At 44.0% G+C, this 27,572-nt stretch overlaps 1 protein-coding gene and 1 long non-coding RNA gene across 2 annotated transcripts in view; one reads left to right on the plus strand and one right to left on the minus strand.

The window, feature by feature from the left end:
• Positions 1-27,572, minus strand: part of Nedd9 (neural precursor cell expressed, developmentally down-regulated 9) — a 115,863-nt gene that overhangs the window by 75,323 nt on the left and 12,968 nt on the right. The window lies entirely within an intron of this gene.
• Positions 15,064-18,701, plus strand: LOC116883286. Its single transcript, XR_004385741.1, has 2 exons — positions 15,064-15,140; positions 18,524-18,701. It is a non-coding gene; the product is annotated as an uncharacterized LOC116883286 (long non-coding RNA).

Genomic DNA, 27,572 nt, shown 5'->3' on the forward strand with positions numbered 1-27,572 from the left:
TGAGGTTATACCATTAGGGTTTCATAGCATGCAACCTTTTGTTTTTAAATACAGACAACCCCAGAAAGAACTAAATCACCATTAATTACGTTAAATTCTAGAATATATAAAATAGTTCAGCCTGCCTAGTATAATGGGATCACGTATAGGAATGGGTTCAGAAATATGTTAGTAGGTTTACAGTGATCCCCAGAGTACCGAACATGGGTTAAGAAGTTTCCACAAGTCTCTCTGCTCTCCCTCCCGCAGCTGGTTTCTACCCCAGTGCATCCAGAATTCCTGGAATAAAACCACCTGGACAGGCAGCACAGAGAAGCGCTTAGAGGATGGAGTTTAGATTCAGGTGGGTTTGGTTTTGTATCCAGACAGTGCTGTAGGAAACTGTATGCCTTTGGGAAAATGGCTGAATCATTCAAGCCTCCATGTACTGCTCCTTTGTGAGGAAAGGTTGAACTTTAATAGGACATTGTCAAGGCTGAAAGAGACAATGAACGTAAAGACCTAGTAAGTAAACACGGGTGGACAAACATGAGGAAATGATGCTAAAATAAGGGTTTCTTGCCCCACACGTTTGCTAGCACGGCCCTGGGCATTTAATGACCAGGACTGACTTACTGAACAGAAGTTATAGTCATTTGTAGGTGACAAATCCTATATAATGTGCTGGTTTTGGGTACCTTGGTAATCTAGCTGAGGACAATATTGAAGTAGAAGGAGAAGGAGGAGAAGGAGTAGGAAGAAGAGGAAGAGGAGGAGGGAGCAGAGTACAAGACACAGAAAGTTTGCTAATCAAAGAAGAAAGACTATTTCTGCTTTTTAAGGGTGTGTTTTCACACCTAATCATTTTCAGTACTAAAAGAGTGCTTGATGGTGTGTGTGTGTGTGTGTGTGTGTGTGTGTATCTGTATATACATGCATGTACAAGTGTGTATATGTGCATGAATGTGTGCATACCTGAGTGTGTATCTGTGTATACATGCATGTGTGTATACACCAATGTTTCTATGTGTGTGCATGCATGAGTGTGTATCTGTGTACACATGCATGTGTGTTATAAAAGAATTCCCTCTGAGATTAGCACTCCCTAATTTCCAAATTGCAATCATGCCTTTGTTGGCTCATGGTGGTGACAGAATACAAAATGTTATGAATTATTTTATAATCACTATAAAGTGGAGCCCATTTGGAAGAGTAAGTGCAGATGTGGCATGTGACTTGTGGTGGCTTGTGTTAGTTTTCATTTTGGCAGGACTCCGGCGGCTGAGGTCCCAGAGTCCTAGAAGGCTGCTATTAGCAGTACTAATGAGTAGACACAAATGTCCTTTTGTGTAGGTTTCCTCAGTTTACCTGCCACTTTCAGATTCATTGTTGTCTTTGATTTATATAAAAATCTCACAGCACTAGCACTATAAGGGCAGGTATTATCCCCATTTCACAGATGGCAAACACCAAGCCTTTAGGAAATTAAATAACTTTGGCAATGACCCTGCATAGCCAGGATTTGTACCTGGGTGTTTGGCTTTTGAGACAGAGTCTCACTGCCCTAGATTGGCCTCGAACTCACAGAGACCCAGTTGCCTCTGCCTCCCAAATGCTGGGACTGAAGACTGTGGTCACCACACTTGGCTTGAACTCGGGTCTCTGCAGTCTTTAGTGTATGATAAAATCCAATAATGGAAGTAAATTGATAACACCTCATAAGCTAATAGTCACCTTCCCATCTCTCTTTCAAGTCATAATATCTGACTCATTTTTTAGCTTGTTCCCTTGACACACGTTTCAGCCCCTTTCTTCGCCCTGGATCATGTAAGGCATTAGAAATGCAAAGATAAACCTGTATCAAGGAACAGTAAACCTGAACCTTGCTTTTGAAAGCACACCCACTTTTTAGTAGGTGTCACTATTTATGTTTATAGTAGCAATGCTAGTAAGGTATTAATTTTAATTTAATTTTAAATTTAATTAAATTTACTATTTAATTGAGTAGGTAAATTATAAGTTTAATTTTCCTAATTAAAACTTGAGACACGCACCCTGGGCAGTATGATGGCCTTTATGACAACAGGCAGAAATGCCAAGGGCTTGAATCCCAGTGAGTCTAGGTTCTAAGGCTGTCATTAGAACATCCACATCACTTTTACCTCAACATCTGCAGTCTCTGCAGACCTGCAAATCCATTCGGGGAAAGACCACCTTGGCCCAGTGCCAGAGTACGTGGAGGACCCCATGTCATTATTGCAGTGTGAGAACATTCTGTGTCACCTCAAGGTCATCAAATTTGCAATTCGATTTTGGAGACTTGTTCCTTCTGGAAATTTCTACGTTAAGCATCTCTTAACATTATTTGACTTCCAAACATTTAAAAAATAGACAAGATAAAAGCTATAAGCATCGTGGGACATTCTCCAGTGAGACATATTAGACGATATATCTAGATCAGATCTGGAAAGGTCTGTGGTAGTGAAACCCTTCGGTTTGTTGGTCCATGGTCTATTTGCGGATGTGTAAACTTAGCTCTCAAATTGCCTCAGAGACTCAGGGGAAAATTAAGAAATCTCTAAACAGAGCAAAACCAAACAAAACAAAACCAGCACAGGAGAGGGTCTGCTTTAAAGTTTTTTTTTTTTTTTTTTTTTTTTGGCATTTTGGAAATGCTGGCAGCTACTGGGGTGACAGATTGGTGGTCACATTCTACCTGCCTGGCTAACTATTTGATCTCTCATACCAGTCTAGCCTTTTAACTTGTGCAACCCAGAGTTTACGGGTCTCAAGTCCCTCCCTGCCTTGAGGTGCAAACACTCAACTTTTCCTTTCTGGGGAAAACTCAGACTTTGTTCACTTCCCAAATTTTCTGTTGGAAGCAAACCTAGGAATTTATATGTGGCTGGAGAGAGAGAGGGAAAGAGGGAGAAAGGGAGGGAGGAAGAGAGGGAGAGAGGGAGAGAGGGGGGGGGAGAGGGGGCGGGGCATGGTTAGGACTGCTCTGGAATTTAGATAGCAGCCTGGATCCATAGCTTCTATTTGGCCTCAGTTGTCACTCCAGGATAAAGTTCTTGGAGAAAAACATTTCTATCCACACATGTCAGGAAACAAAAGGAGAAAACTTGAGTACCAAGAGAATAAAACCAGAGAAAGCTGGGAATTACTGGACATGGGAGAGAAGAAGCAGATGGATGAACAGAAAGTCACAGTAACTAGGGTTCTGGGTAGGCATGGCTTCATAAATTATCGAGTCTGCTTCGTGAAACCAGATGACATTTAAAATGCAAAATGGTAGCGTTCACATGTAAAGCCCGAGCCAAATTCTCACTCAATAAAATTTGATAGAAATTGTCTTAGAGAAAAACAATTCTTTTGTTTCCACTCATATTCCTGAGGGCTAAAACTTGGGGTGACTGGTGTTTTAATAGAGAATTGAAAGGAAATGAACAATAAGTCCTTGGCTAATTCTTAATTCTTATTTCATGATATGATGGTGAGTGTTGTTTTTTTTTCCTTTAAAGTCCATTTGAAAGTTATTAAAATAGACATTCAGTGTCTGTCACATATTCCCTCTAAACCATCGTTTGAAGTCATTTAACTCAGAGAACCAGGCTGGGTTTTGTAGCTTTGTTTTGGTAAGAGGGATTTTTTTGAATGTAAAACGATTCAAAGAGGTTCGAGAGTCTGGCTTGCATGATTAATAGTCTGCAGGAGATATTAGGAATCCAGACAGACTGAAGTCAAAATTCCTTTGCCTTGTAGACCGTCTGCATTCTGCCCTCCAAGGACTCTGCATACTTAGTCACTCTTTCAATCCAACTGTCTTTACCAGGCCAGGCTTCATTGGATTAGAGAGTAGTGGAAAAATCCCTCCCCGGAGTGTATCAGATTCCCTTAGTGTTTAATCCGTCTGGCACACGCATGTCCCTTTGAGCTGCAGAGGGCTGGCCTTGGGCTGGCTGGCTTATGCTCGGAAAGTGAAAGTAAGCTGTTATTTTCACCCGCACACTAATTCACATTCCTGGCCTTTGACATCATGAGATCACAGCTTGGTTGGATTGGAAGTCTGTTCCAATAGGTGCCATTTTTGTCTGGGACATTGACCCAGGGAACTTGTAACCTCTCTTGATAGACGAAACCCCACCAGTGCCTGGCAGGCAAGCATGTTCAATTCTTATTCGTAACCTGCAATTTAACTCATGTTTCCATAAGCTTGTGTCCCTTCAAAACTTACTCATGATGGAAAGTAGCCCATCTCATACAGTTTGTATCTAGAGCTGAGGTGACAGGCTGGGTCACGACCTCTTGCCCAGACATCTCTCTCTCTCTCTCTCTCTCTCTCTCTCTCTCTCTCTCTCTCTCTCTCTCCCTCTCTCTCTCAAAACAGCAACAGAGCATATCTCTTCTTTCCACACCCAGGGGACTCTGGTGCCCTCTACTCTCTTCTTCCTACTCTTCCCATCAATGGAGAAGACAAAGTACCCCAAATTCCTGCCTTTGTCCTGGGGAGCCACATCTCCCCATTTCTATCTCTACTCTGCCTTAGTGCACTGCAGCTTCTCTCTACCCATGAGAGACCCTGAGGATCCCCATCTATACTAGCGAATGCTTTCTTTATGTTCTTAATATTCTCACTCATTCTAAAAATGCACTTCTAAAATAACTAGGAATTTATTATCTCATGATTGTATTGAACACTTTGCTAAGAGTAGGACCACTTCCTTCCAAGTAGGAACATCTCCACGCTCTTCAAGAAACACCATCCTATGCACCTCATGCACTCTGGTCAGCCTCAGTGTGGACTGCATTCACAGTGCATGAGGAAACCGTATTGCCTAGTAGCTGTCATTGTTTTAGATTATGCCGAACGCGGACCTCAGAGTAACCCTCTATACAAAGACGCATTCTACAACGTTTTAATATAAAGCATGTATCAGGAGCTCTATTAATACATTTTATCTCAGGATGAAAGTCTATTAAAAATATCAAAAGTCAGTGTAAGGTAAAGGCATAAACTTTAATAACACAGTCATAGTGTGGGAGGCGCATTCTAAGAAATACATCCTTGGGCAACGTCACCATCAAAGGAACCATGAGGAGAGTATACACAAAGTAAGGTGGCTATGGTACCACTAGGGTATATATTATGATGGATCTCACTGCTTTGGTCCTGTCAATGGCATTAGTTTTATATGATTTTGTACAATCACATGGTTTGACCCTACGAAGATGGTACCATCTCGTGCCTGTTTTAAGGACACTGAGGCATATTGGAGCAGAAAAAAATGTCTCCACCATTATAAACCTACTGAGTAGCATAGTCTAATTTGGAATCCATGCCCAGAAGGTTCTCTGAGCATCTCTAGACTGAGGTCACTGCTGGAGTGACACCCAGCTACAGTGTGGTAGAACATGGTCCATAAGAGTTTAAAAACAGATATGGTCGCCAGGAATTTGATCTCCTGCTGAGTGGTAAGAAAAGCCTCAGTGGTTATTACCAAAGTTTGACAGCTCATGAAAGAGTTGTCTGTGGGTCTTATTTGCCAATACTGCGTCTTGAAAACCAAGTGAAGTGGGTTAAAACAAAACAAAACAAAACAAAACAAAACAAAAAGAGCCAAAATAAAGAATTCAGGGCTATAGATTCACTGAAACTAGAATTGACACCAAAGGACTCTGGGAAATGTAGCTAAAGAGAAAAGGTGCAAGGGTCTCGTGTAAATCTAGAAAGTTCCTGAACCAGGATGATTTGACTTGAATGATTTGCTTTTCAGCCATGTGAGATCAATACACATTCACTAGAAAACTGTATGTCAAATCGTGAGTTTGAATTTTTTTTCACCTTGCATGGTCTGTTTTGTGAGTCTTAACAGAGGCAACAGCAGCTCTTATTAAAAGGACCCAATGACACTGGATCCTTCATGCCCGTACTCAGGAGGAAGATCTCCAAGAATTTGGGACCAGCCTGGTCTATGTAGTGAGTTCCAGGACAGCTTACATAAAAAATCATCCACATTTTTTTTTAACCAAGAGAGGAAAAGGAATGAGTGACATCCTGTGTGCACTGTGCAGCTCGGCTGTGGTGACCTCTAAGTGAGAGGGGTCAGTACTTATCTCATTTAGGGTGTTTTCAATTTCCAGGGGGTAGATTGGGAAGGAAGAGAGACAACAACTCTATCAAAATTTATAGAATCTCATCAGTAACTAAATTTCATTCTTCCTATCAAGCCAAGAAGAGTTCTAACACTGTGGTAGTTCGAATGAGAATCGCTCATCCCACCCGACCCCATAAGTTCATATATTTGAATGCTAAGTCCCAAGTTGGGAAAGATAAGGAGGTATGTCACTGGGGGTAGACTTTGAGATTTCAAAAGCTTATGACATTCCCAGTTCGTTCCCTGTCTGTCTGTCTTGTCTGTCTGTCTCATGCTTATGGGTCAGATGTAAGCTCTCAGCTAATGCTCCAGATCCATGTCTACCTGCCTGTTACCATGCTCCTCACTGCAATGGTTATGGTCTCGACCACCTTCTAGGACCATGAGCCCCCGATTTAATGCTTTCTTTTATAACTTGCCTTGGTCCCAGTGTCTTATCACAGTAATAGAAAAGTAACCAAGGCAAACACTGATAACTACAGTGACTCACCAGGCTTGGTCATTCATGCTAACCAATCCTAACACTCAAGAGATGAAGGCAGGAGGATTTCTGTGACTGTGATCTCTGCTTAGAATTGATAGTGTATTCTTGGCCAGTCTGAGCTACAGTCCAAGACCTTATTTTATAAAACTAAATATAAAAGAATCAAATAACTGAAAGAGCATGAAGGCACACACCTGTGACCCCAGGACTGGGGCGGAATAAGAATTACATGGTTGAGGTAAGCTTGGGATATACAGGAAGAACCAATTTCAAAGGTTAAATAAATGAAACTTTCAGCACTTTATGTTTTATATAAATATTTTCTCCTTTTGGGGAAGAGTGTGAACAGTTAATATTGTCAGTTGGTTAGATCAGGTAGGTTTTATTTTCATACATCTCTAGGTGTGTCTGTCAACATGTTTCTAAGGAGTATTAATTATGAATGTCTATTTCTTCTGTATCAAAAGTGGCTAGCTCAAGGATCAATATTCCATAAATCTCCCTTATAAAACTCTTCTGTAATATAGTCTTTAAATCTTTCCCAACTTTTGTTTGTATAAAGGCCTGGCTGCCTTCTTTGAACTTTATGGTTCAGAGCAATCTCTTCTTCATCTCCTTTGTGCTGCTTTCCAAATTATCCAATCAGGAGTAGACTGTGAGGTTGAATTTAGCCAATGAAGAGTAGGCAAGCTCTACCTTGAGTTAGGGATAACTGACAGAGGCTACCTTGGCCATGTGTCCTGCTTGCTAGCCTAGTTTGGGTTGTGGCAATTCCTTTATACGAAAATAAATTGTCTGGCCAGGTTATTTCTTTCCTTCTGTTTGTGTGCTTCTTTGTGCCGATGAGAATATTCTGGTGTTTTGTGTGCCAACACTTAGAAGACCAGCTCTGAGTAAGGCCCCTGTATCCAGGAATTCTCTGAAATCGTGAGCCACTTACACCATTTCTTTCTTCCATTGTTCTAGAACAGCGATAAGAAAAGCATCGAGGTAGTGATCACTTAATAACTACTTTCTTGAGCTGTGAGGAGATATCAGTCCTTCAAGTTCAGGCTAGCATGAGACAAAGAACTGAAGTCCACCCTAAAACCTTAAAAAAGAAGCCATTAACACAGATGATTAGTCTATTCATTAGTTTGAGCCTAAAGGAGAGGATCTCATTTTGGATATGAAAGCTCTTTCAGAGTTTGTGTTTTTGTTTTCTTTTGTGTTTTGGCCATTAGGGATGTGTGTGTTTGCTAGTTTGTTTACAGATAGAGCTTTGCTATGTATATCAGTCTAGCCTTGAACTTACTTTGTGACTGGGCTGCACTCAAATTTGTAGCAATCCTCCTACTTTAGTCTTTTGAGTGTCTACCCAAGTTTCTTAGTTAGGGTTTTAGTGCTGTGAACAGATTCCATGACCAAGGCGAATCTTATAAGGACAACATTTAATTGGGGCTGGCTTACAGGTTCAGAGGTTCAGTCCATTATCATCAAGGCAGGGACATGGCAGCATCCAGGCAGCCATGGAGCAGGAGGAGCTGAAGTTCTACATCTTCATCAGAAGGCTGCTAGAGAAGACTGGCTTCCAGGCAGCTAGGATGAGGGTCCTAAGCCCATGCTCACAGTGACACACCTACTTCAACAGGCCACACCTCCTAATAGTGCCACTACCTGAGCCAAGCATAAACAAACCATCACATTCCATTCCCTGGTCCCCATAGGCTTGTTCAAACATATGAGTCAATGGGGGCCATACCTAAACATAGCACAACAAAATATACATTTAGCCCAATTTCCAAAGCCCCCACAGTTGACAGCTTGTCTCATCAGTGTTAAAAGTCCAAAGTTCAAGGTCTCTTCTGAGAGTCATCCAATCACTCAACTGTAATCCCCAAAGCAAGACAGGAAACCAGCTGGGCATACTCCAAACTCTGCGTCTCCATGTCTGATATCAAAGTGGTCTTCAAATCTCCAACTCCTTCTTCATTTTTGTGGACTGTAACAAACTTCTTTCTCCTGGGCTGGTTCCACTTCCTGTTGGTAGCAGTATCCTTAGCAGATAGCACAGCTCTGGCATCTTGAACATCTTGGGGTCTCCAAGGCAACTTCAATATTAGAATTTCTTGTTTCATTGTCTGGGATCCACATGTGATCTACTGGGCTCTGCTCTCCTTAGCACTCTAAGCTCAGGTTGATCTGCTCCATTACTGCTGCTGTCTTGGTGATCACCCCATGGTACTGGCATCTCCATTATGCCTGGGTCTTCTGCTGCAACAAGGCTTCACCAATAGCCTCTCTTCATGGTGTCAAACCTCAACTCCTTTTCATGCCTCTTCAGTCCTGGGCCATCAACTACAACTGAGGCTGTACCTTCACCAATGGCCTTCCATGCCTCTCACAGTGCCAAGCCTCAGCTGTTCTCCATGACACCTTCATGCCTTCAAAGCCAGGATCACCTGAGTGACTCTTACACATTACCAAGTACAACTGCAGCACGAGGTACAACCTTGGCTATCTCTAGAACACAGCTTCTTTGTGCTCTCAGAAAATGCTTGCCAGAGATTTCACCTCAGTGATGTTGGTCTCTTTTTAATCACTGTTAATTTCTTAGGTCCAGCTAACCAGCATCAATTGTCCTAGTAGTTACTTCTATTCTGGACTCTAAAGCCAGAGCTACATGGCTGAAGCTGCTGATTTCTGCTGCTTGCAGGAGCTGGAACATGATCCCCTTGTTCTAGTACATTATTGATAGCTTTCTGTTTCCCAAGTCCTTCACTGCCTAATTGTGGCTGATTGACCTTGAACTCAGAGATCTGCATGCCTGTCTCTGGGGATTAAAGGAGTGTACCACCATGCCTAGATCTAAATTTAGCTGGGTAGGATCTTGCCCCAAAGTCCCACTCCCTTAATTTGTTATCTCCTTGAACACAGGATTCAGCTCCAGTTCACTTCCTAGTGCCCCTTTAATACTCGGACCATATATTTTGTATTTTTCCTTTCTCAGCTTGCTATGCTCGTTTAAAATGCTCTTCAGGAGACTGAACCAGAGAACAAAGTCTCTGCTTAGCATTTCTGAGACTTCCTTTGTCAACGCAGTTAATCTGAGTCTCTTCATTTTAGCCTCAGGCAGACTCTTCAGACAAGAGCAAAAAAAGTAGTCATATTTTCCACCAAAACACCACAAAACCAGTCTGTAGGCCATATATTGAAATTCTCCACTGAAATCTTTTGGGTCAGGCTTCCACAATTAATATTGCCCTCAGCAACAAGGTCTTCCATACTCCTACTAGGATGGCCCACTAAGCCCCACTTAAAGCATTCTACTGCTTTCCAAATCCGAAGTCCCAAAATCCACATATTGCCATACAACAGCATGGTCAGGCCTATCACAGCGATACCGCAGTCCCTGGTACCAACTTCTGTCTTAGTTAGGGTTTTAGTGCTGTGAACAGACACCATGACCAAAGCAATTCTTATAAAGAACAACATTTAATTAGGGATGGCCTACAGGTTCAGAGGTTCAGTCCACTATCAGAAAGGCAGCATCCAGGCAGGCATGGTGCAGGAGGAACTGAGAGTTCTACATCTTCATCTGAAGGCTGCTAGCAGAATACTGACTTCCAGGCAGCTAGGGTGAAGGTCTTAAGCCCACGCCTACAGTGACACACCTACTCCAACTAGGCCACATCCCCTAATAGTGCCACTCTCTGAGCCAAGCAAGTATAAACAGTCACACCAAGCATATTTACTAAGAACACTCTTTAGCATTTTATATTGGCTTTTAGTTAGGCTCTAAACTATGAACCAACTCAGGATTTCAGAAAAGGACAGAGAATGGATTTGTAACCAGCTGTGTAAATCCAACCAAGGGCAGTTGTTTCCAGTGACAACTTGAGTGACCGTGACTGAGGGGGTCTCTGATCTCATTTCCAAGTGGCCAAGGATGCCCAACCATTCTTGGGAAACTGACAGTTCCATTAATGAGTAAGTTAACGCAGCAAGACTGGATCTGCTTGGCATGTGTGCAGAAAATGATCTTTACCTTTCTTCACCTGAGGACCATACAGCACTTTGAGTCAGCAGTGAAACCCCAGATACAAAAGAATGGTTGTACTGGAGAAGAGATCTTGCTGTCAGCCCAAGAAATTTTACAGCATCTGTTCCAAGAGAACCTGTACATGGTGGCATTCCTTGCCTTCAAACTCCGTATGAAAACTCCAGCATTTTCAGGTTCCACCTTCAGCCGCACTTTTGAAAGGTATATCCCTTGATGTGATTGCTATTCAGCTACTGTCATTCCACTCTGTCTCCCTGCAGACAGACTTCTTAAAGAGACCTAAGCCTGGAAATGGCTTGTGACACATTACCTAATCCTATAAAGAACAAGTGTCTCTTGTGCATATTAAATAGTAGATGGATTGAATTCTTGGCTTGACTCTTTGACAAGGTCAAAATCTTTCCAAATATAAGAAGCTATCCCTTCCTTGAGCACATGAATGAAATTCTCAAATAGAACCCAAGAATGTCTTAGGAATTATACTTTGGTTTATTGATATAGTTTAGATAATTTGCATTATTTAAAAATGGCAGTACAGTACACAGTACTACCTGAGTACTGAGGGGGAAAACCGAACTTCTAGGACTATGCTATGCTGATTGCAGCCTTCACGAAGAAATTGGAGAGATCCTGTGCTAGCAATTTAACAGCACACCTGAAAGTGCTAGAACAAAAAGAAGCAAACACACCCAAGAGAGATAGATAGGAGAAACTAGTCAAACTCGGAGCTGAAGTCAATCAATTAGAAATAAAGCAAACAATCTAAAGAATCAACAAAACCAAGAGCTGGTTTTTTTGAAAAAAAAAAAAATCAACAAAAATAGATAAACCCTGGCCAAACTAACTAAAAGGCACAGAGACAGCAAGCAAATTAACAAAATGAGAAATGAGAAGGGAGACAAAACAACAGACACTGAGGAATTTATTAGGTCTTACTTCAAAAACCTGTATTCCACAAAGCTGGAAAAATCTACCTAAAATGGAACATTTCCTAGACAGATACCACTTAACAATGTTAAATCAAGATCAGGTAATATCTAAATGATCCTATAACACCTTAGGAAATAGTAGCAGTCATTAAAAGTCTCCCAACCAAAAAAATAAAATAAAATACCGTGTGTTGATTTCCAGCATTTACTCCAGCAAGATAACCCTTCTTCATACTATCCCAGATTTAGATTCGTTTCGACATCCTCACGACTGGTTTGGCACAGGAGGAAATATTAGTTTAATACACAGGATGCCAAAAGTGATAATATTTGAAACAGATATTTTATAATCTTAACAATGACTTTGGCTATCATTCGTATGTCATTCTTGAACTGCATTCTATTGATGGAAAGGGGTGCCATGCAAAATGCCTCCTGTAATATGGCCCTTGTAGTACAGTGTAGGACACTAAGGAGGAAGGGGGCAGCCATTCTCCCAATGCCTTGCTCAGCACGGCTGTTTGTAATCAGGCAAAACATCTGTCTTTAGATCAGGCTGTACACATTGTCATACTTAAGGGTTTATTGCTGTGAAGAGACACCGTGACCATGACACCTCTCATAAGAAAAGCATTTAATCGGGGCTGTCTTACAGTTTCAGAGATTTAGTTCATTCTTGTCATGGCAGGGAGCACAGCTGCACGCAGGCAGACATGGTGCTGGAGAAGGAGCTTAGAGTTCTACATCTTGATCCAAAGGCAGCAAAAGGAGACTGTGTGCCGCACTGGGTGTAGCTTGAGCAGTCGATCCCTTAAAACCTACCCCCACAGTGACACACTTCCTCCAACAAGGCTACACCTACTCTAAAAAGGCCACACCTCCTAGTAGTGTCACTCCCTGTGAGCCAAGAATTCAAACACAGGAGTGTTTGGGAGCCATTCCTATTCAAACTACCACAGCATCCTAAGGCTTCCCCATGAACATGGGGAGGATGACAGAGGAAGCTTAGGAATTTTGAGGCTAGCCTTAGCTATGTAGGTAAGGAATGGCTTCAGAAGAAGACGGTGATACTACCCCAAACACAGAGATGACCATGTTTCTGGGCTTTCAAAGGAAAGCACCAGCTCCTAGAATATAATTACTTTACAGGAGTAATATGCTGGTTCTGCCCCAACTCTTCCAGCCATTCTCTCTCATTCAGTTTCTATAGCACATCCAGCAATCTTTTATGGATTAATATTTTGTCTAGTGAAATATGATTTACACCACATTGTCTTGGTTGCTTTTTCATTACCTTGAGAAAGCACCATGGCCAAGGCCAAAGGCAAAGGCAAGAAAAAGGCATTTAATGGGCACTGACAGTTTCAGAGGGTGAGTCCCTGACCATCATGGCAGGGAACATGGCAGCCGGGAGGTATGCTGTTGGAGCAGTAACTGAGAGCTTACGTCTGACCAACAAGCATGAGGCAAAGAGAGCTTGCTGGGACTGGCATGGGCTTTTGGAACCTCAACACCCACCCATAATGATATATTTCCTCCAACAAAGTCATACCACCTAATCTTCCTTAACCGGGGAGCTAGCATTCAAATATGTGAGCCTATGGGGGAGGGGGACATTCTCTTTCAAACCACCAAACACAGTTAATTTATAGTGAAGAATTCCCTGATTTTTAATCTGGCAGACATCATAACATTGTACATCTGAAAATCAAAACAAGCAAAAGAATCAGTACACTTTCCCAGCCTTTTCCATTTGTGTGTGTGTGTGTGTGTGTGTGTGTGTGTGTGTGCGTGCGTGCGTGTGTGTGTTTGTGACAGAGACAGAGAGAGGGAGAGAGAGAGAGAGAGCGAGAGAGAGCGAGAGAGAGAGAGAGCGCTAGTATCTCCAGCCAGCTTGTTCTGTGGAACCTCTGTGCTTTCTAAGGCAGATATCACAGGGACTGTCAAGCCACCATGCATTTTATAGTTAACAGGGGTTCTGGGATCCGAACTCTGGACCTATAAACACCAGTCAGAATTACTATACTCATAAGAAGTCATTTATTAATAAAAGCTCAAATAATAGTGAGCTCAAGTTATTGGCTCTTAAAGACAAAAAGGAATTTGCCAGTGCTTGAAGCAAAGCAATAAAGTTATGTTTATTTCGGCTGACTGAAGAGGGAGCATTATAGCTTATCTTGGGCTTTTAATCTGGTTCCAGAGAAAATCTAATCTTCTTGAAACTGGAAGGAGAGACTTTTGTTTATAAGAAATGTAAGTAGAGTAGAAGATTGAAGAATTGGGACATTTGATTTAGAAAGAAAGACTGAAAGCATTTCTCATACAAAAGTGCTCATTCCTTCTAGCTTTGAAATGTGTAGCAACAGGTCAAGCACCTCGATTTTAATGAAATCAGTGGATGTATGGAGAATGTGCTCAAAGTGCAATTGAGAGAGATGGCTTGCAACATAGCCATGAGGTCCTCAGTGTGACATTAAGCACCCACATAAAACTTTGGTGTGGCTGCGCGTGCCAGTAATCCCAGAGCTGGGGAGGCAGAGACAGGAGACTTCCTGGGTCTTGCTGGGCAGCAAGCCTAGCTGAATCAATGAACTCCAGGTTTCAGTGAGAGACCTTGCTTTAATACTAAAAAGGAGAGTAACTGAGGAGCACACACACACATCTCCAGATGTGCTAATATGAATGCACACAGAGGACACAAATTCACACACACAGAAGTTTGGGGCTGGAATGCCTCTGGCAGGGTTAGAGCTGACCTTTGATCTCTGCAAAGGTCCTTCTACAGTTTATACTATCACAACTCTGATCTAGACTCTGGTCAGGCAGTCAATAGGTCTTTCTTACTGCTACCAGCAATGTAAACAGCTCTATTCTACCCTTGAAGCTGCAGGCTCTCCGGAGAGCTGCTGGGAATTTGGGGGAGAAAAGCGAGAGAGACTCATAGTTGCCCTTAGTTTATTCTGCGTTCTGTCCTACTCTCAGAGAGAAACCCAATTTGTGATGGTAACACGGCTTCCTTTCTGATCGGTTTGTGCCAGTTTATGTTTTGAGAGGGCGCTAACTCACAGTGACTCGCCTTTGCCCCCAGGGACTTTCTAAGAATAACCTCTTAACTTCCCCTGCAGAATAAGGCCTAAGAAATAAATATCCCTTATTGATAAACAAAAGAGGAAGCCAAACCCGACCGAAAAAAGAAAGGCTTTGCCTAGAGCCCTTCTAGCAACTTGCCAACTTCTACTGAGAAACCAAGCCGACTGCAGTGTTCATTATTCTTTGAGTACAAAATAGTAGTGACTAACTGACCTATAGAAGCTAGAACCACCCTATCTCCAAGGTCCCCCTCCTCTCTTCAGTGTGTTGGGGATTCTCAGGTACCGCCATGCTGTTCTGAATTTTCGAAGAGCCTCTAGTGATCTGACCTCCCAGCATTTCTTCCCTTCCCAGGAATGATAGCCACACTTAACTACCTAAAAGTGGACACGACCAGCACAGCCGAGATCTTGAAGGAACCTACTCATCTTATAGGCCTCCGATGACGTAGCTCTGAGGTAAGGAAACAGTGGGGTATTTAACTTCAGCAGGGGTAGACTACGAGAGACACTTTTCCCGTGTCATGTCTGTGTGCAGCAGGACTCTAGGGAACAGGCCTTCAAAGTTGCCAATCATCTTCATGATCGTGTAATCAACAAGGCACTGGGATGGAGACCATTCACCCTTCAGGTTGCTGACCTCACTATGATTTACGTCACTAGAGATGCTTCAGAACCCGAAGGAGGAAGGCAATACTTTAAGCAGGAGGCAGAGAAATTAGAAGACCAGAGAAGGGAATGGGTGAGAATCAGGGTGGGAGGTTGGGTGTTCTAAACAAAGATGGCAACACAAAGGCTAGCTGTGGATAAATGGCACCAGAGCATTGCTTCAATGGGCACAAGATCTCAGATTCCTTTACTCAGGTGTTTTCCCTGCTTCAGATGGGTGGGGAAACCCACTCAGCTCGAGTAAGTCCATCTCTGCTACAGAAGGCTTTGGGACCACGGTTGGGGATGGTCTTAGCAGTGACCAGCTTTAGGCAGAGCCTGTTTACTTCTTGGAGGGCAATGCATGAAGAGAGGAGGAGAAGGTGCATGCTCAGAGTTCCACAGTTGAATCTACAGAAGGGGGAGGCATTCTAAGAGCGAATCAATCAATGTAAGTCTTGAAAGAGTGAAGGTGAAAAGGCCTTAGCCTTGTTAGGCATGGTGATTCATGGACCTAATCACGGTGCATAGCACACTAAGGCAGGAGGAGGTGAATTGTATGATAACTGACTTGTTAGTGAGTCCACCCCTCCTGTCTCTGTGGAAAGCAGAGTCATTGTTCTGCCGCAATAGTTACAGGTGGCCGGGGCTGAAGCCCAGCTCATCAAGGACACTTTAGTCTTTATCCTAGAGTCTGGCCTCCCTGACTTCCACCGCTCTCGCCTCCCCCGTGTCACCCAGCCATTTCTGCAGCTGTTGTTGGTAAGGGGGATGATAAACACACGCATAGTTGAAGAATGACTAGATCACGCAGTTCTGCGTTCGTGCCGCTGCTCTGTAAACTGGGCTGGAGTATTGAGAAACAGCCACGAGCCGCAGGACACATCTTTGCCCTTGGTTCGTATATATTGATATATTTTCCCAAGCTCCTCCTTGGTGGTCCCACGACAGTAGTCCTTTCACAGGGCTGCCCATGGCTGAGCTAGCCTGCCAAGCCAATGACTCCTCCCTCTCTGCTTTCTCCCTTGGATTCCCACCCCAGGGGTAGGGGTGGGGGTGAGGGTGGGGGAGTTTGCCTTTCTTTTGTCTAAGTTGAAAAGTCAGGGTTTCCACATCTCAAAGGAGAACTTATTACGTGGTGAAAACAAGTTAATCCTGCTCTTCGCCTCCATTGATAAATCTTTTTACTTTTAAAAGATGGCGTCTCATAGATACCAGGCTAACCTCAGACATGCTGTGTTTAGTATTGATCCTCCGGCCTTCCTAATCTCCGCTGGTCTGTGCCACCAAGCCGTTCTTTAATCTCACGATTCTTTCGCCTGTCAGTGTTTCTTCTAGGAAAAGACAGACTGAGTGGAAGACGCAACGCCATAGGCTCCATGCTCTCAAAACCTCCAGATGCGACAAAACAACTGTTTCCTCCTCTTGCTTTGCTTGGGCTGCGTCATGTCTCTTACTATGTGCACATCTGCATTGGTCCTGGTTTGCGATGAGGGTTTCTTCTCTCATTGGACTAGGCAAGCTGTGCCCGATGAATTTACTTCAAGGTCATTAACTAGAGAAAGACAGAGTCCCATTTTTCACGAATAGCAGTGGGCACGTCTTTCTTTCCTCCCTAACATCAGGTTGATTGGTTTCTTGCGGCCTTCTCCACTGTCCTTGGCTTCCACAGCCCCTAGAAATATGTGACCAAGGTTCAGAGCCAAAAAAGTGAGACTACAGAGGATTCTCTGTGTTCAAGAAAGAATAGCTGGGAGCTGCCCTGGGAGGTCCTCTTCCTGTTACTGGCTTCATTCTGGTCATACTTCAATGCACACTCCCTCAAGGGGGCAAAGAACACTGTTCATCCCATACACACATTGGATTGGTTTAACTCCTTCTAGTCCCTTGTAACTGCCTGCTCTCTTTTCCCTTCTCTCCAGGTTCAACTAATTGCTTCTCTCTGGACCCTGAAACCATGGGCCTGTGCATGCCTGAGCCTGCCTCCTCCAGCAGCAGCAAGGTCTGGGGAGTGTTGGTCACTAGGCTCTATTTCTTTTTATAGATTATTAGCAGATCTTCAAAGCAACCATGGGTTTTGTGTTAACCGGTGGGAAGAAGAAGAGTGTATCTTTTTAACTATTGCCTCGTTAACCTGGTTCCTTGAAGATAATAAGGATAAGGTAGAGATATGTTGGGAGGCTTGTAATATTGAGAATCACATAGGTATATGATTACCTACCTCCATATTTTTGCATATTTAAACCTAATAGATGTATTTTTGTTGTTCGATCTGATTTTTTTTTTTTTTGATTTTTTGAGATAGTCCTTAGGCTAACATCAAAATTGCTAGGTAGTTGAGGATTGTTTCAAATTTCTGATGCTGGTATTCTACGTGAGAGCCACCATGCCCAGCCCTAACAGATACATTCTTGAAAATTATATATATATATATATATATATATTATATGAATAATATATATATGCACACACATATATGTATATGTATACACACACACACACACACACACACACACACACATTGAAAAACAGGGTTGTAAATAAGTAGTGCCTCTCTCTACTTAGCTTTTACCAAAACAAGTCCATACCAAGGGATCGAGTTTGCTTATGGAGAGGGCAGTCTAGATCGTGACAAATGCCACACACACACACGCACGCACAGTGAGTGCCTCGGAGGCCAAGGCTTGTGACCGTATCTCTGCCGACTCCCTCATCATGTTCATTACACGGTCCCACCCTGGGCTGAACTCCGTGCTCCCTTTCCAGCTGGCAGAGTTCATCCTGTTAGTAGTGACTCAGTATGACTTCATTTATTTCAAGGCTTTGAGTCAATAGCAAGACCCACATTCCCCAAGGCATTATTTGCACAACTGGAGGCAGAAATGAACACCCAGGAACACGGAGGGCACCTGTATCCTTAGAGAATCACCTGGTCTGGGCTTGCTCTTTGGGTAACACCTCTATCCACCCAAACAGCCTCCTTTCCACACGGGCCAGGATGAGCAAACAAGAATCTAAAGTGCTCTGTGTTCTTGTGTGTGTGACTGGGTCTTTCCTCTCTAGAACTTCCCGAGTTGCCCGCGCAAAGGGCCCTTCCCTATCCAGAGTTGCTATACCCCCTTCTCACAGTGCTCCTCAACCAAATGCTATGATGAGAAAACTGTGGGCTCTTTTGTCTGTGTTCTTTGTTTCAGAGCAAAACCAAACTGTTGTCTTGAGAGCCAGTTGCAAGAGTCCCTCTCAGCATGAAGCCCAGGAACCAGCTTAGAACTGAAGTCGCTGTTTGATCTGAGCGTCACTGAAACACTTCAAGTTTGCACGTATTCTCATCTCAAAGTTTTACAGGAGTAATAAAGGTGGTTTATTACCACAGATATGCTTTCAGACTGATAATCTGGCCCCTGATCCATCTGACCCTGTGGACGGGGAGTGTCCCTACATTTGTTCTGTAGGGTCACCCACCCAGGCTGTGCCCTTAGATTCTTACTCAGACTTGGAAATGATGCCCCAGTCACGAGTCAGACATCAGCCCTTGGTACAAGGTTAATGCAGCGGGGATCACATACTCTGGGTCCTTCCAACAGGCAAGGGTGTGACATTATGGCTAAACCTCACTTTATTGCAGCCGTCTACAGTGTTTCCTGCTCCATGCCTCAGTCCACCTGCCCCTTGAGCCCACTGTGTTTAAAGAACCATCCTCCAAGTAGGTAGCGCTGAGCTGAGCACAGCCCATTGCACCACAGGGAGAACCACAGCACATCTGTCCAGACGGCCAGACCCCATGCTTCCCGAACATCAAATGCCAGCGAGAATGTAGAAGACAAAGGGGTCTTTGTGCATGGTTGGATAGAAGGAAACTGGTGTCGCCATTATGAAAAAAATGGTATGCAGATGCTTCAAAAAATTGAAAACAGAGTTAGCATATGATAGAGTAGTCCTACTACTGGATATCTGTCCAAAGGAAATGAACTTAGCATGTCAAAAGTTATCTGTATCCTCATTGTCCCTGCTACACTGTTGGCAACAGAAAAGATCTGGGAACAACTGGTATATCTGCTGATAAATGACGTGACGAGGAAGATGTGAGAACACACACATACACACAGCGCATACTCACCCAGACTATTACTCAGCCTTAACTAGTTCCTCAGTCACCTGCGACAACATAGGCAAAACCAGGGAGTGTTACACTGGGTCATATAAGCCAGTGGCAATAAAACAAAGAGCCCCACAATGCCATTTTAAGTGTAGCACCTAAAAACATGGAGTAGATGGGGCTTGTAAGGGAGGAGGGGATTAAGTCTCAAAGGACACAAAGCTGTAGACAAGATGAATAAGTTCAAGGGATCTCTTTTGTATATCATGGTGGCTATGGTTAGCAGTAAAGGAATATAGTCCTAAAAGCCGCTGAGAGAGTCGATGTTGAGAGTCCTATGGACAAAAGGATCAGTATACTAGCTCAAGGTAATGGGTACAGTATTTGATTGAACTAGTAACTTGATTGAGCTGTTCTTTCAAAGCACCATATGCTATACCGCGAACATACACTACATACTCCTTTCTCACTGGGAAGATAGGTGAGACAGTTGGCTGCAAGCCCAGCAACCAACACCAGCAGCTGGGACAGATGTGAGGAGGGAGTAATAGTAACAGGTGTTATTATGACCAGTTAATGGTTTGCTTGTATTTGTGTTCGTCTCTATGAACCGGGAGCTGAGACATTCTTTGGAGTCAGGCAAGGTTGCTCAAAACTAAGCCTTGTTTGTCCTAATCTAGTGATGCAAGAGGCCCATGGGGAAGGTGCTGACTTTGCTGATGTACCACATCGAAGAAAAATGGGAACTAGAGGCCAGAAGTACAAACCCCACCTCCACCTGTGTCAACAGGAAGGTCCCACAATTCCTACTTTATAATGTTTTAACCCTAAGACATACCAACATATATATTCTGTATTCATGCAATACTGTCATGAATTCAAAATGTCAACCAACACACGAGATGTGAAAGCGGAAGACGCATCTTAGCCACCTAAATTCTGCATATGTAAATAGAGATGAGGAAATCCATCAAGAAGTCCAAGAAAGAAATGGGTCTTCCCCATGCCTCCAGCTGCATATGTAGCAGAGGATGGCCTTGTTGGACACCAATGGGAGAAGAAGCCCTTGGTCCTGCCGAGGCTCGACCCCACAGTGTAGGGGAATGTCAGGGTGGGGAGGCGGGAAGGGGTGGTTGGGTGGGGGAACACTCTCATACAAGAAAGGGGAGGGGAGATGGGATAGGGAGTTTATGGACTGGAAACTGGGAAAGGGGATAACATTTGAAATGTAAATAAAAATATCCAATTAAAAATAAAAACACCAGTGCAAAGCATTGGTTACCTATATGTTAACTGTTAAAAAAGAAAGAAAGGGGTCTTCATTCATGAAAATGCTAATGTCACAGATACTTCTTTTTCTTAAAGCATGATGCAATTTTGTTATCATTGATGTTCTACTTAAGCAGCATTCATCCTGTGCTAGCCCAAGTTATCACACACTGTCTTCTTGTAACCAGCATACAAACACTTATGCTGTGGCCACAAACCCCAATGAAGAATTGAGACTTTAAGGTGGTCTTTATTCAGAGAACTTTGATCTGAGACCTCGGTGGATTAACACCCCATTCGAAGTCTATCACAACCTCATCTCCAACTCTCCAGACAGCTGATTATTCAGGGAAGGGTAAATGAAGACAGTCATTTGGGAGTTCGGTCTTGCTCCTCTGACTAGGTGGTCAAGCATTCCTGAGGTGGGTGTTATCTGTTGCTCTCATCCTCCTTTAACCTGGGTGTCTTGGCTTGGAAACTTCTAGGAAGTACGATCTGTCCTGTGGCTGGAAAGTAACTCAGAACGACTAACCTGTTAACTGTGATGTGCTGAGGTTTCGGTAACATGTGCATGCATGTTCCTCTTACAACATGGAAAATAAATGGTCCTTATAATATGTGATATAAAAGCTCCCTCCTCCCGCCCCCATCAACCTTTCCTAATTTAAAACAAGTCTTTGAGAACAAGGATCGATTGAATGCTTAGGTTACAGGGTCTGATTGGCTAACTTGTTAAAATCTTGCCAAATGCCAGCTCGCCAGGCCTCATTGAACGTGAAGATCTTGCCTTGTCTGGAGGTCTCTCATGCTGCACAGACACTAAGTACATGGTACTGGGAGGCGCCAAGAGTGGGCTCCTATTTTTTCCCTTGGGAAAACATAGTCATAACCATCACTAGACGTGCAAGGGGAACCGGTCAGGGTAACGGCCATTGGCAGAGCACAATGAGTGTGTACCGGAAGGAGGGATGAAGGACTTAGAGAGAAGCTCAATAAAATGCAAAGATGAATAGTTTAATTAAGTCTGAATATATGGCTGTAGGACCTGGGAAACCCTTAATGTCAGAACGGAAGATAGACTCACTGCAGAGGCTCTGACTTAAACAAGCGCACGCATCACCACAGAACAAGGAAGCTCTGAGACTCTGGCAGGAACCTAAATGTGGATCATTTGGGTCTGCAGACTAGGGCAGTGGCAAAGCCCAGAGGGAGCTAGTGGAGGGCAGGGATACTTCCTGCCACCTCTGGCCCTGACACCTACAACGGAAGCTGCCAGAAGAGCCTGTGCCTCTGCTGACACCACTCAGACCTTGGCAGTGGCTGAAACACCTCAGAAGGTTTTGTGGAACTAATGTGAGCTGAGCTAAGAATGGCTACTTGTGTAGAGAATGAGAGGGTGGATGACTAGAGTCTCCATTGTACTAAAGGTCAACATTCATGAGTGAGAAAAAGAAAGGAAAGAGGAGGCATTTGGGGACAGGGAAGTGGTAAGGGAAGACATTACCGAGGATGCTGCCAGCTAGGCTGCAGAAAGCAGGATTCCTGAGGCGGTGAGGAGAAGGGGCATCTGTATTTAGATCTTCAGAGGGGGGGTGGAAAAGGAGCACAGGAAGAAGATACAGAGAGGGGCAGGGACTAGTCCACAGGGGCGACAGCATATGCTTGGGGTCCTCAATACCAGCACTTGTGGCATTGATAAACACAATTGAACTTTCCCCACCACAGTGTTGGCCCATCTTCGTTTTGGGAATTAGAACAGATGAGGGGAGAGTCTATCTTGGGTGTCAAAGCTGATGCTATGTAACCTTGCTGGTTCCTGATGAACTTCTCAGGTCCAGGGGGAGAAGGATGCAGCTCGCTGTGCCGTGATCCCATCTGCCTTTCCGTCCACCTGCTTCATCCTCTGTCCTCTGCTTGTGGCTTCCATGTTCTCTTTGGCTTCTGTGGGTAGCCAGCCAGTGCAAGCCTCCAGCAGGAGCAGAGAGAGACCGGAAGGAAAGAAGCTAGGGATTTCCTCTCTGCCTTGTGCCCTCTTCTCTCTTTCCAATTAGACTGTGTGTGTGTTCTGTCTGTGTTTTTGTGTGTTTTCTCTGTATGTGTGTGTGTTGTGTGTGTGTGTGTGTGTGTGTGTGTGGTATGTGTGTGTGTGTGTGGTGTAATGTGTATGTGATATGTGTGTGTGTATGTGGTATATATGGTATGCGGTATATGTGTGTGTGATGTGGAATGTGTGTGTATGTGGTGTGTGTGTGTGGTGTGTGTGTGTGTGTGTGGTGTGTGTGTGTGTGTGGTGTGTGTGTGGTGTGTGTGTGTGTGTGTGGTGTGTGTGTGGTGTGTGTGGTATGTGTGTATTTGTGTGTGTATGTGTGTGTGTGTGGTGTGTATGTGTGTGTGTGTGGTGTGTGTGTGTGTGTGTGGTGTGTGTGTGTGTGTGTGGTGTGTGTGTGTGTGTGTGTGTGTGTGTGTGTGTGTGTGTGTGTGTGTGTGTGTGTGTGTGTGTGTGTGTGTGTATGTGTGTGTGTGTGTGTGTGTGTGTGTGTGTGTGTGTGTGTGTGTGTGTGTGTGTGTGTGTGTGTGTGTGTGTATGTGTGTGTGTGTGTGTGTGTGTGTGTGTGTGTGTGTGGTATGTATGTGTGTGTGTTATGTATGTGTGTGTGTTATGTATGTATGTATGTGTGTGTGTGTTATGTATGTATGTGTGTGTGTGTGTGTGTGTGTGTGTGTGTGTGTGTGTGTGACAGAGGGGACGCTGGTTGGAGACTACACTCAGCACCCTGCATACAGTGAGCAACATCTCCTTCTCCCTTCACCATTTTTGAGACAATGCCTTTACACAGTGCAGGCTGGACTTAGAATCGCCATCCTCTTGCTTCTGCCTCCTGAGGGCTGGGATGGCAGGTTTGTGTCTGGCTGGATCTCACCTGAGTCAGTCGCTATAACTGCCCAGCCCTCACTTGTCGTAAGTACTGACAATCCTCTTCCCATTCTTGCCTAGGTTAGGAGCAGCTTCCAGTAGTTGCTAAGCCCTGGGTGCCATAACACCTCTGTCTCTCCACCTTAACTGTCTACAGAAAATCCGATTCCCTGCAGGGTCTGTGTAGGTGATATCATTATGCAGGTGAAGGTAGGTACAGGATAGAACAAGGCCTGTCATTGGATGAGAAGGAAGGATGGGCAGGGGAAAAGTTTCAGAAAGGCAGAGGAGGCTGGAGCAAGGAGGAGGAATCAGGGAGAACATGGCAGCGGATGTTAAGATTCCTCTCTGCACATACTCCAGGTTGTTACGCCTATTCTTAAGGGACGGATGTGCCCAGGATTTTGTGTTGGCTAGATGGACAAATTATATCTTCTCAATTGGATCAGAGGATCAGAGGTGGTTGTATGCACCAGGCCCGCCACAGAATTGGGATGTGTATGCATGGTGTGGTGGAAACCAGCCAAGAGAGCTGTGAATGAAGGTGGGCGGCCTGACAGGGTGCCATGTTGGAATGGCTCGCAGACCACGGGTCAGCGTGGAGCCGCTGAGATAAATTAGCGCTAGTTCCAGTGGCTCGCTGGAGCCAGAACTTGCGAGAGAGCATGACTGCCAGGGTACGAGCTGAACTGGTCTGCCGTTTTTTATTTCTACCCCAGCAGGTCTAGAGTACTAACAGTTTGCCACATGCTACTCTGCACAGGCTCATTGGATCCTTCTCACACTTTATACTTTTCTGATAAGACTGAGGCACGGAAAAGTTAAGATGCTCATCCAGAGTCACACAGGAAATGCCAGAATTGAGACTCAGAGCTAGACAGAGCATCTAACTACTGGTTCAACCTGTCCCTCTCTAACCTGAGGTCATGCTCCTGAAGCAACAGGAAGAAGAATACAAGACCCGAGATCTCTAAACTCACACCAGGTTAATATGCTAAGCTTATTTGTAGGAGAGACTCGGATCAGGCTAACCTAATGTTATGCACATTATTATGCACAGGTTATCATTTTCATATTTCCAGTGGTCCCCAGACTGGACTTCTCAACAGAAACAACTAAGGAGGTTTATGGTATATGAGTGTCCAGGCAGTAACTCCATAATGGTAGAGCCACAGCTTGGGGGATGTGATCCAGGTACACATAATCCCTAGGGGATTTTAATCTTACTGCCACAATTGCGAACCACTGTTCTAGGTTCACAGTGGCAATTGCTAGAAGGTAGAGATGACAGACAGATATGTCTGGGTCTATAAGCAGAGTCCTGGCCACATACAAGGAGGATAAAGAGAGAAGCTTGCAGAGTTTATATAAGATCTGAAAATGACATTAAATAAAGTAGCCATGATCAGGGATCATTTAATGCTTGGGCAAACCACTGCTAGGTCTGTGGACGCCTTACCATTAATTATTATACTATAGCCATTGTCCTGAGTCACTAAAATAAATAGAATGATTGTCCATGTGCTTTACTGAAGTAAAGGAAACATATGTCCTTTACAAAGTTTGTTTTTCCTGGAAGATTACATCATTCAAGTTATTCCCCCACACCCACCTTTTAAAAAAACAGTGTCTTACCGTGGAACCCAGGCTGGCCTTGAACTTCCCACTACTCCTACCTCTGTTCTCTCGGTACTAGATACAATGATGGATTTTCAGATGACAGCAAATATTTGTAAAACACTTGCACCTGGCAACCTTCTGCAGAACTGAAGTTTCTTCACCCCTGATTCATGGACTCAGATGACATTTTCATCCTTTCCAGACAGATGGGAGCTTCTCAGGTCATGACAGTGGGAGAGGATAAGCCAGTGGCTTGTCGTCTTGGGAGAGCTCCCCAGCACCGTTAAGGAAGGCGTCTCGGATGTGAGTGTGGGCCGTGAACTCCCTGTTGTTATTGCTGGGTTTTCCTTTTGGCCTGGGATGGACTGCTCCAGACAGCAGACCAAACAACGTTTCTTTCCCTCTTGTGTTTCTCTAGCCCAGTCTTCTTGTTTATATGCTTGCTGAGCAAGCTGATGGTGTGAGGTGAAAATGGCTGACAAACCGCCACGGAGGGCTGCTCACCACTCCAGCTACTATGAGCTCAGAACAGAGGGCACCACACAACGGGAAATTGAAGCCATTCCTGATACCAATAAAGATGTCCCTTTATCCTCGTCCCCAAGAACTTCTACTCCTGCAAATGCCTTTTCTCCTGTACTCCTGCAGACTCCTTACCTTTGAGAACAAAGATATTGGCTGGGTCTGCAATGGGGTCAGGGGTGGGTGTTAAGGAGGAATCGGGAGTCTGTGCTTTGTGGAAGACTTCAGTAAGTTCTGAGTGACAGACCAGCTGAGCCTGGTTTTGAACCTTGTTTTTTTGTGAGTATCTGGGACCAGATCATACAAGAAAAGTTCTCAGACACCAGAGGTAGCCAGTCTTGGAGTCCTCTGGCTCCTCCTGCTTGATGTAGTAGTGAGGCCTCTGGAAACAATCTTTAGGGTCAAGTCATCATCTAAGAGAATCAGGCTTTTAGATTTCAGGAGTAGTAAGTGGGAAATAATTAGAGCAGCCTTCTTCAGACCTCCAGACCTCATGATGCAGCGAGTAAATAAAGGAACCAGTTGTAAAGCTAAACACAGTGATTTGTCCTTCATGGTGGGATCCCTCAGTGGCTACCCCCACAGAATCCAAAGAACAGCATTTCCTTCTGGAAAATAATGGCCAAGGGATGAGAGACATACCTGAAGCTTTTAACTGAGTGGCCCAGTCTGCTTAGTTAGCCAAAATATGTCTACTATCTTGCCTAAGGTGCTATTGATAAAAAATCAGCTGCTCTTGCTAATATTTATTACAGTTGCTATTACATACGTAACTGGAATTGTTCTGAGTGCCTCTTGAGTTTATCTTCACAGAGGCCTTTCAGGGGCTGCCAGGATGCTCTGCTGACCAGAAAACTTGAATATTAGAGAGACTGCATCTTCTAAGTATGAGATGCATCAGCGTTGGGATTGGACCAAGGTGCCTGACCTCATGACCTTGATCTTTCTCTTTGCAGTCAGAACTCTGGGGAAACAGGCACACTGTCCCCTCCTTCCTGTCTCCATAGTGCGCTGCTGAAGGAAGACCAAGGGTCTGGGCCTTTAGCTCCTTTAGAGGAGGATTCTCCCCACCCTCTCTTCCCATGCTCAAGTCTCTCAAGATTTCTCTGGGAGATTCACCAACCTCTGCCTCCCAAGTGCCCAGATTAAAGGCCTGTACCACCACTGTTCCTCAAGAGTTCTCTAGTCACAGAAAACGATACAATGTCAGAGAAAAAAAAAAAAAAAAAAAAAAAAAAAGAGAAGGAAATGGTGACACACAATGCATTCAAGACCCAGAAGACTCAATACTGGTAAAGTCAACAACCTTTCTCCCAAGCAAAATCCTAATACAACCTTTTGGTAGAAATTGAAAGTCGTTTTTACTTCACGTGCAAATGTAAACAAACCCAGACTAAAAAACCAAACACAACAAGCTAAAAGCAAGACACTTTACAGAAAAGCTCAGAGGAATACTATGACTTAGTGTCAGGACTCACAAAGCCATACTCTTCACAAGAGTAGACCCTTATAGACAAGGGGGTCAATACAACAGGGTTGTCACCCACATATACATGAATAACTCACTTGACAAGGGAGTGAAGAAAACCAAGTGGAGGGACAGTCCTTTCAACCAATGCTGTCAGAACAACAGACTACCCACATAGGAAGGGATGGACCTCAGTCCATGTCTTCCATCAAATAAATAGCAAGCGATAAGTGTAAAGTTTAAACTATAATCTATGGGAGAAAACATCTGTGACTTTGTGTTAGACAAAGGGTATTTGCTTTCCATCAAATAAATAGCAAGCGAGAAGTATAAGGTTTAAACTATAATCTATGG

This window comes from Rattus rattus, chromosome 14 (assembly GCF_011064425.1).
Source record: "Rattus rattus isolate New Zealand chromosome 14, Rrattus_CSIRO_v1, whole genome shotgun sequence".
NCBI lineage: Eukaryota > Metazoa > Chordata > Mammalia > Rodentia > Muridae > Rattus > Rattus rattus.